This window comes from Carcharodon carcharias, chromosome 15, assembly GCF_017639515.1.
Source record: "Carcharodon carcharias isolate sCarCar2 chromosome 15, sCarCar2.pri, whole genome shotgun sequence".
In the NCBI taxonomy this organism is placed as follows: Eukaryota; Metazoa; Chordata; class Chondrichthyes; order Lamniformes; family Lamnidae; genus Carcharodon; species Carcharodon carcharias.
In genome coordinates, this window is record NC_054481.1 from 34,735,298 (window position 1) to 34,745,369 (window position 10,072).

The following is a 10,072-nucleotide window of genomic DNA, read 5'->3' on the forward strand; positions in this document are numbered from 1 at the left end:
TCCCCCTGTGCTGAAGTTTTTTATGGTTCTGTGTATCCTTGTAACTTTATAAGGCCCTGTGATTTCTCAGAAATTTGTTGGTGCACCGCCCATGCTTTCCATCCACTGCATTGCCAATTGCCAGCAAACCACCCATCGCTGTGCATAATGCTGGACAGTGGCACGGGGGCCTCACAACGTTCTGCCAATTTGAGGTAAGGCATGCACACCTTGTCGCAATCCCATCAGTGTTACAATTGTTTCTCATGTTTTCAAGTTTACAAGGTTCCCCTACAGAACTCACTGTTTGACTCATTTTAGCAGAGCAAGTACCTGCCAGGTTGACATATGGCAAGAGGAATTTGCAGCAGGTTTGCTGCACAGTAATGAAATAAGTGAGTTTTGTTTTGATGATTATCTCATTACAGAACGTTTAAATTTGTTAACTGTTAGAAACAAATTACCCAGGCAACAAAAGAGCATTGCAAAAATACTTGTAACCCTGCATTTGTGATCCTTTGGAACAGACGCGCTGCAAGGGTACTTTTTGTGTATTGGTTTGCACCAAATATTGGTGTATTGATGTTCAACAGCATTGCTATCTCTTCCATTTCTATTCTGACTGGCTGTATATTCCCTATCCTACAGATTTTGGCATTAGCCGTCAAGTTATGTTCCTTTTAAGTTATTGATAAGTGTCAATCTTACATGTAACAACGCAAAAGCAATGTTAGCACAGCTCATGGCAACTCAATGGGCAGGGTTTTTCAGTTGGCGTGTGGGGGCGGGCCCGACACCCCGACACGTAAAATGATGCGAGACGATGTCGGGCGTGCGTCCCGATGTCATCGCGCCGTCTTGCGATGTTTCATTCAGCAGGCACACACTGCAGTCGGCTGCATGCCCACCAATATTTAAACGGCCTATTAAGGCCATTAAGGAAGTGATTAAGATAATTGTTAATGCTGCCAGTCCAACCTTAAGTTTGATGGGCAGGCAAAAAGGCCAAGCAGCCTTCGCGTTTTTAGGAATCCTCATCCATGAGCGGGATGAGGTTACCTAAAGCTTTTATTAATTTAATAACAAATTTTTCCTAGTATAAAAACATGTCCCATCTCATGAGGGGACATGGTTAAATAAATTTTTAATCCATGTATTTCATATTTTCAGTCGCGATTCAATCTCCCTGAGGCACGGAGCACGGAGATTGAAGAGCACTTTCGCGTATGCATGAAAGAACGCCGGCCCCAACTCTCCCTCCTCCCCCTGCCCGCACAGGTAGTGCTGACCACTCGTGTCTTACGTTGGGTGGGCCTTAATTGGCCCGTCCACGTAAAATCGATCAACCTCCCCACCCAACACCGCCTGCTTCCGCTGAGCCCACCCGCCGCCTGAAAAATTCAGGTCAATGGAATAATTTATTACCTAGAATGCTATGACAGGACATCCCAAACTGGGGGCCGTGACCCCACAAGATTCTGGGGTCACAAGCTCTGCAGCACCAATGACTGCCAAGGAGCTCCGACTGAATGTAATCAACTGCAAGGCCCCTTTAAATCCTCGCTTTCCTTTAATGGTGGCCTCATTGGCTGATGTTTAAAAATACATGAAGATTAAATGCCCTGTCCCTGCATCTGCTGTCACAGGTTCCTTTGCCTGCTCCCCCTGCTCTCACAGATTTCTCCCCCCACTTGCATAGGTTCATTCCCCCGCCCCTGCTCTCATAGGTCTCTCCACCGCCTCACCTTACAAATCAAGTTACATTCATAAAACATAAAATTGGGACACAAATTGTCGAATTAGCACCAAAATCCTTCACATTTGATATAGCTCCACAATACATTCCAACCGGCTTGCATTCTTCACATTTAAAAAGTATGCATTATACACATGTACATCAATGTTCTCTGTGGTATAAACACTGAGAATTTTCATACCTTTGAACTGTGTCAGTGTATTATTTCAGCAAGGCATTGCAACAATGCATTCAATCCTTCCCATGCCATGACAGTGATTTTTCCTTTTATTTTTTTCCATCAGTCAGTTCCTCAGCCAGATTCCAAGAGAACTCTGGATAAAAATTAATTTCCGATGGTAGCGCAGAATGGGAAATATCGGATTGGCCTTCTGTTATACACAGTACCTGATATTCAGTTCTATCACAGTCAATGGAACTAAATATCAGGTGCTGCATATGATGGGCAGCTGTTCCGATTTTGCCCATTCTGCACCAGTACATGAGACAATTTTCTACCCCTTAGCCTTTAATATAGAAATACATTAAACAGTGGAATTATCCAGGCTGACTGCAAGGTATAAAGATCCTTGGACCAGAGTTTAAAAACATGCAAACATCCACAGGTTACTCTAGCTATCAGACCATTTTGAAGAAACTTAGGATGAGATTTTGTGCTTGTTAATAGCCATGTTTTGAGTGATATGGGTACTCTTAACGCTTCTAAATGGTGTCTGCTACACGTGGATACACTTGTGAAGTGACTTGTGCCAGATACCACATTAATGAAGACATTAGTGCATGCATAGTGAGCATCTGCTGGAAGTATGCAGAGCAAATTGATCATGATGCCAATCAGCATGCAATGCTAATTTGATGTCTGCGGTACCATTTTGGAGCTCAATGCTCCAGGCAACATCCTCTCTTAACCTGGCACAGCTGACTGAACGTTCAGCAGTAGGAAGAGTGTCCCCACAAACGCTATTTAAAAAGATCATCAATTGCTTATAGGTTAGTTGGTGGCTGATTTCTTCTGGCTATTGCTATTATTTTACAAGTGCTTGTTCCTTTCTATGGTTGCCTTAAGTTGCAAAAGTCCACTGGGAGTGGGGTGGCAGGTGCTGAAGGACTGTTTGCTGACTTCAAAACTTTTGCACAAACCAGTTTCTCCCAGAAATGGGCCAGAATCTTCTGCCCCTGCAGGAGGGGAGGAAGGGGAGAATGGACCTGAAAATTTGGTGGGCTGACGTCGGGACCGATACCGACGGCTTCCTGCCTACACCGGGAATGAGTTCTGGGTGGGAAGGCCCATGGTCGACCTTCCCATTCTGCCTCCACTTGAGTCCCTTAAGTGGCCAACTAATGACCACTTAAAGGCCTCTTCCCTCCTCTGCTTCAATCTTCCCAGCTCCAGGTGGACCTGCTGACATACAGCCTGCAGGACTGGTAAAGCTGTATGTCAGCTGGAGGGGGTGGTGGGTGGGGGAATGTCCCTCATTCTGCACTGGGACAGGGGATTGGCTGCTAACAGCCATTTCTCTGCCCTTGCTCCTGAACCCCATGGCCTCCCCCTCTCTGCAACCTCCCAACCCGCGAGACTACCCACCACCCCCCCTTTTACCCAGCCCCCACTAGGGCATTTCTTCTCCTTTGCACCTCCTCCACCAAGAACTCAAGTACAGCGTCTGAAAACGTTGGATTCCCATGCCATTCCGCATACACTCCCAGATCAGACTCACTTCAGCCATGGCTCCCTGTACCTGTTCCAACAATCGTGTACCTGCCCTTTAAGAGGTGCAAACTAGCCTTAAGCAGTACAATCTAGCTTTACATGATGCTCGGCACTTAAGATATTGGCCCCTGCTGACGCATCCAACCAATAAACAAAACAGTTAGCGCTGGCTGGGTACAGGTGAATGGGCAACACAAAGTTGATGTGCTGCCTGCGTGCAATCAACACACACAGGTTAAATGCGCCCCTGCATCCATTTTGGGGGCTATCGAATTTAGCCCCCTTAATATCCAAACCATGTTAAACTCTAGCAATGTCTCATTGTGGCATTGTAAGAATTGATACAGTATCTTCAATGTAGTATGAATGAGACAGATTGAGATCTCAATGAAATATCATTTTTAAATCTTATTTCAAAGCTATTTCTGACTTGGGATCAAACAACATAAACAAGATCCTAACAATTGGTTCCTTATGTCAGGAGCATTCTGTGATATTACAACAACAACATATAGCAGCACCTTTAACATAAGGAAATATCTCATGGCCCTTTACAATAGGTTTTATAAAACAAAATACAACACCGAGCCTCATAAGGAAATATTAGGTCAGATGATCAAAAGCTTGGTCAAAGAGATAGGTATTAAGAGGTATCTTAAAAAAAGGAGTGAGGTAGAAAGACAGAATTGTAGGGAGGGAATTCCAGAGCTTGAGCCCCAGGTAACTGAAGGTATGGCCACCAATGGTGGAACAATTATAATTGGGAATGTACAGGAGGCCAGAATTAGAGAAGCGCAGAAATCGCGAAGGGGTGTGGGGTTGGAGGAGATTACACAGATAGGGAGGGGCAAGGTCAAAGAGGGATTTGGAAACAAGGATGAGAATTTTAAAATCAAGGCATTGCTTGACCAGGAGCCAATGAATGTCACCAAGCACAGGGTCGATAAGGGGAATGGGGACTGTTGTGAATTAAGACAGGTAGAAGAGTTTTGAATGACTTCAAGTTTACAGAGGGTAGAATGTGGGAGAGCAGCCAGGAGTGCATTGGAATAGTCAAGTCTTGAGGTAACAAAGGCATGGATAAAGGTTTCAGCAACAGATGAGTTGAGACAAAGGTGAAGTCGAGCAATGTTACTGAGGTGGAAATAGGCAGTCTCAGAGATGGCACAAAGATGAAGTCAGAAGCTCATCTTGGGATCAAATGTGACACTTGCGAACAGACTGACTTAATCTCAGACTGTTGCCAGGGAGAGGCATGGAGTTGGTAGTTAGGAAACGGAGTTTGGGGCCTTTCAGGAAACAGTGTCTTCAGTTTTCCTAATAATTAATTGGAGAAAATTTCTGCCAATCTAGCACTGATATCGGATTAGCAATCTGATAATTTAGCTTAATTTAGTTGAGAGATGTAGTGGTGAGGTAGAGCTGGCTGTTGTCACAGTACTAATGCTGTGCCTTCGGGTGATGTTGCCAAAGTGCAATGTGTAGATGAGAAATCGGAGGGGGCAAGGATTGATCATTGGGCAACACCAGAGGTAACGGTGTGGGAGCAGGAAGAGAAGCCGTTTCAAGTTTCTGAAAATAAAAAAACTCTAACTCTTAAGGTATTACATAAAATATATTGATTAAATATTTCTGCCTTTGTTCTGTGCAAAAATGTCCAGCTTTTGACAACAACTTGCCCTGTCTTTAACGTAGGAATGTAATCAGAGATCTTAGGAGCAGTGATTAAAATCTTTGTTAAAGAGGTAGGTTTTGAGGGGGAGGGTGGTGGTTAAGGAAGGAATTCCAGAGTGCATTAAAGCTTATGGTAATTTTTAAATATAAAAACATGCTGAAAATCAAGTTCCCTACAGGAGTTTTGGTGCCTGTCCATGACAACATTGGATGGATGAGGATGGAGTGAAGTTACGGGTTGATAATGCATGGAATAGGCGTCCCAGTGACCTATGTAAAGAATGTGGCTTATTAGTGTCGGACATGTTCAGATCCACATAACCAATGCGATCAAGAGGCGCCCGCAAAGAAATAACACCCAGTTTTCACTAGAACTGTTTTCGAACCTTTCCACTCAGTTGTTTTGCATGTTGAAATTCATGGGTGTTCCTTCCATGTTGCCGATGTGGCATTATGGGTACTCGTGTTTTTGCCGCTGTCTGATGATGAACCAATGGAAACTGGTGATTTTGGCATCAAGGTCTTTCGGTAGTCTCTGAGCAACCTTGGTCTTCTGCTGCAACACTAAACATTTTCATTCTATAAAGTACTAACTGATGCTCTGAATCTTTGCAACCTTGGTCTTCTGCTGCAACACTAAACATTTTCATTCTATAAAGTACTAACTGATGCTCTGAATCTTTGCTGGGCTCAGGATTTGATGTGGCCCACTTAAATGCGTATATATATATATATGCATTACATTTCTGGTGATGATGAAACCATTCTGATGATTTTCAAGGGCCTATTCCGATGCATGCTTTTCAAGATCAGGCCAGTGGCTGGTCCCTGTTCTCAGGCGCATCAGGGCATCTTCTTCAGGATGGATTCCTTCTTCTTCCATTCTCACACTGGTTTTTCACTAACACCAAATTCCTTTGCTGCAGCTCATTATTCTGACGAGTTAACAAATGTTACCACTTTTCGCTTGAAACCAGCTTCATATTTCATTCATTTTGTTGGAAGACTCATTTCTCTTTGTCATTCGCCACGGGGTGTGGGGAGGGTAGGTCTGCTCTGTGTGGGTGTCTTAAACTCTCGCGCATCTTTGCAATATCTGCTCGATCTCTTGTGCCCAGTTATGAGGTTAGTAAAATATGCACTTGTGTGGCAAAAAATTGAGGCTGACTACTAATGCAAGTATAGCATATCATGGCTTATATGCTGAGTATTTTGCAAAAACACAATTTTTTGGGGCTGAAATATGGAGTCAGCTTATATGCCAGGTCACCTTCTACACCATGATCTATGGCAAACAATTAAAGCTCAGCTGCCAATTTTCAGGTCAAAGGAGTGGGGGATGCACAAAAGGTCAGAATTGGAGGAAGGCAAAGTTCTCTGGTGGATGCAGGGTTGAAATTGAGATATAGAGGCTTGATGGGGTGGTGAGGCATGAAAGGATTTAAATATGAGGATGAGAATAATAAATTTGTGGTATTAAAGGACCAGGAGACAGTGTAGGCCAGCAATAATGAAATAATGGGTTGTTGGAATGGTGTGGAATTAGCAAGGAGCTGGAATGGGTTAATGTTTATGGATTATGGAGGCCAGCCAGGATAACATTGGAATAGTTGAGTGTGGAAGCAATAAAGCAGAGATAAAGGTTTTTGCAGCAGATGGGCTGAGGCAGGGATGGAGATAGACAGTGTTACAAAGGTGGAAATAGATAGTCTTTGTGAGAGATACGATATGGGGCTGGAAATGTGAGTCAACACCAAACTGGACACTGAAGCTGAAAACAATTTGGTTCAATCTGTGACAGTGACCAGGGAGGAGCTTGGAATGAGTAGCAGGAATGCAATTTGGCTAGGGGTTGCAGGCAAAGGCTTCTGTCGTCCCAATGATTAACAAGTAAAAATTGCAATGGAAAGAGAAGCTATTGCTGGAGATGCTATAGCAATGATCAGTTGCTAAAAGTGAAACTAAGTGAGGTCAATCTCATTGAGTTCAACAGTGGAGGAGAGATGTTGGATGATAATGATGTGGTTAACTGTGTTTGAAGCTGCAGAGAGATTGAGAAGAACAGAGAGGGATGGTACACCATGGTCACAGCCACAAAGGATGTGAATTGTGATTGTGATTACACCTTTTTCAATGCTCTAACAAGGCTTCTTGACTGGATCAACTCAAACATAGAGTGACAGGAAAGATGGGCATGGATTTTGAAGGCAACAACACATTCAAGGGTCAGAATTTTGCCAAATCACAGGTTGTCCCATTGCTGGGACCAAACTGGGTGGCCCAGTCCCTGTTGACACATTACGGGACCCCAGGCAAGATATCACTGGCTGCAGCCAATTAAAAGGCCGCTGCTGAGACTGCTGAGGAAACAAAAGAACACAAGAAATATGGTCCATCAAACCTGACACACCATTCAATATGATCATGGCTGATCTTGGGCTTCATCCCCACTGGGGCTATCTGTCCCTTGCTTGTCCTGCTTTCTACCCTTAATGTCCCATTAGCATATTTCTTAGCTAATATCACCATCATCAACACCTCTTTGTCCTTTTGTCTATGACATCTTTTGGCAATCTTCACCTATCACTGGCCTCTATCCAGCTCTACCTATCCCAACGCCCCCCCCCAAGCCAGTTTATATTTCACCTCTTTTGTATTTTTCCTTAGTTCTGATGAAGAGTCATTCGGACTCGAAACGTTAACTGCATTCCTCTCTGCAGATGCTGTCAGACCTGCTGAGTTTTTCTAGGTGTTTTTGTTCTAGATTTCTAGCATCTGCAATATTTTGCTTTTATCAATTATATAATTATTTGACATATAAAAACTGCAGTTAATTACTCAGGACAACGGCCTTGCCTAGAGGCACAAGTGCTTTTTGAAGGGAGAAGGAAGAAGTAGTTCCACAATGATATCTCTCCATGGTGCCCTTATCATGCTGTTACGATATTCGATTCTTGTAAACAACCTCAAAAAGACTTGCCACTTTCCACCAATACTCACAGCTCCGGAATTGTGGTGTAACAGTGCCAAGGCGAGTCTTTCTATAAAGCATGGTACATTCGTTTGGCCCAAAGCTTAAAATAAAACAATACTGTGCATACATCAAGCCCCTTTAAAATGTGTGCTACTACACGGGAACTGTTCTCAAGATCCGACCAGGACTACAGCAATTCACCATGGGGGCCACATACGCAAAGATTTAATTGTCAACCAGCAATTCCGTTTCCTCAACCAGCTTAGCCTGTACTCTTTGGGGTTTCCTAAACAAAAAAAAAGCTGGAAACGAAACTGACTCTGGGAGCGGAGTCGGGGTCTCAGAGCCGCACGCAGTCCGCCTGTTTCCCATGGGACTGGTGCAAAGGACCTGGAACCACCATCAGCCGGATCCTGCTGGATGGAGAGCGATGGTGCACAAACTCGCTGCCGTGATTATCCCACCTCCCCTCCCCAATACCAAAAAAAAACAAACAAGCATCAGCACCAACCGTCAGTGTCGTGTCCCGTCCCCCCCCCCCCCCCCCCCCCCCAACCCCCGGGCTGATGTTGAGCGGCCGCGAACGTGGATCTCTGGTTAGAAGAAGCAGCCCTGGCAGCAGAGAAAGGCAGGCGGTCGCTTACCTCGGCGGCGATGTGATGTGCCTCAGACGTGAATCAGCATTCGCGGCTGAGCTGGATGGCGGGGTGGGGAGGGTGGTGGTGGTGGTGGTGGGTGGGGTGGGAGGGAGAGGGGGAAGTGGCACTGAGTGTGGAGAGGTGTGTGAGAGACAGCAGAAGCTCCGGGAAGCAGCGCCTTTTGAATGGTGAGCTCCCGAGTCGCTGCACAAACTCAATCAACTGTCAAAGCGCGAGCTGGGCGGGAGACAGGACCAATGACGTCTCAGCCCCTGAGTGACTGACAAACAAATGCACTGTCACTTTACTGCTGTCCCACACACACACACACACACACACACAAAAGCCCTGCTGCTTTCCCCTGGTCAGCATAAAATAGCACCCTCCCCAACCCCCCCTCGCTCCCCACCACCCAGCACATTTCACTTTGCCAGCCTTTCGTAAAGTTCTGTTGGCATCGGCTGCAAAATCAGACCACTCAGGTGGCTGAATGCTGCCTTAAACGCAAAGATAAAAGCAAAACGCTGCGGATGCTGGAAATCTGGAACAAAAACAAAAATACCTGGAAAAAACCTCAGCAGGTCTGACAGCATCTGCAGAGAGGGACGCGGTTAACGTTTCGAGTCCGGATGAAGAAGACTCATACGGACTCGAAACGTTAACTGCGTCCCTCTCCGCAGACGCTGTCAGACCTGCTGAGTTTTTCCAGCTATTTTTGTTTTTGTTGTGGCTGCCTTAAGCAGCACAGAAAGGCTGTTTACACCTCTCCAGGATTTTCCCATCACAGTGCATCAAAAACACAACTATCCGCAGAGCAGGTGGCAGGGTGCAATTGTTCTGGCTTCTCTTCCTCTGGAAAACGTTACCATCCCCTTTTGTATAAAGGGCTATCATATTGGTGGGAGTATTGGCATAGCTTTACTTTCTAGAAACAGCCTATCCTGAGAGAAAAAAAGTTGTACTTCCATTGTTCCATATTGGGAAAGTTCCTGATGCAGCAAATACTGAAGTGCCTCAATGTGCCAACCATTGCAACATCATCTTCAGGACACATGTCAATCATTCACAGCAAATATGAGCAATAATATCATGGAATCATTGTGCATATCTGATAAAATTTAGTACAGCAATGTGCAAGTCATGTTATTACGTAGGTTGTTAAACCGGCCATCACCAAGGTCAGTGATTTCTGTACTTACTGAATTGCTAACTGGTTAGTTCTGTTACCAGCCAGACATATATAAAGAGCTTCTTGCACTCTTTCAAATGTGACTCTAAATGACTTGCCCTCCAAAGAGGAGAAAAGGAAGAGAATAGACAGGTTAACTTTGACGTGGTAA

General features: G+C 44.8%; 1 protein-coding gene across 3 annotated transcripts in view; it reads right to left on the bottom strand.

Annotated features, from left to right (window-relative positions):
- abat (4-aminobutyrate aminotransferase) overlaps positions 1 to 8,827 on the bottom strand; it is a 210,519-nt gene extending 201,692 nt beyond the window's left edge. The window contains exon 1 of one of the 3 annotated variants that reach the window (XM_041205746.1): positions 8,739 to 8,827. The gene's annotated coding sequence lies outside the window, so the exon portion shown is untranslated. The remainder of the gene's footprint in view (positions 1 to 8,738) is intronic. The other 2 variants (XM_041205748.1, XM_041205745.1) reach the window with 2 other exon arrangements.
- Between the last annotated feature and the right edge of the window lie 1,245 nt (positions 8,828 to 10,072).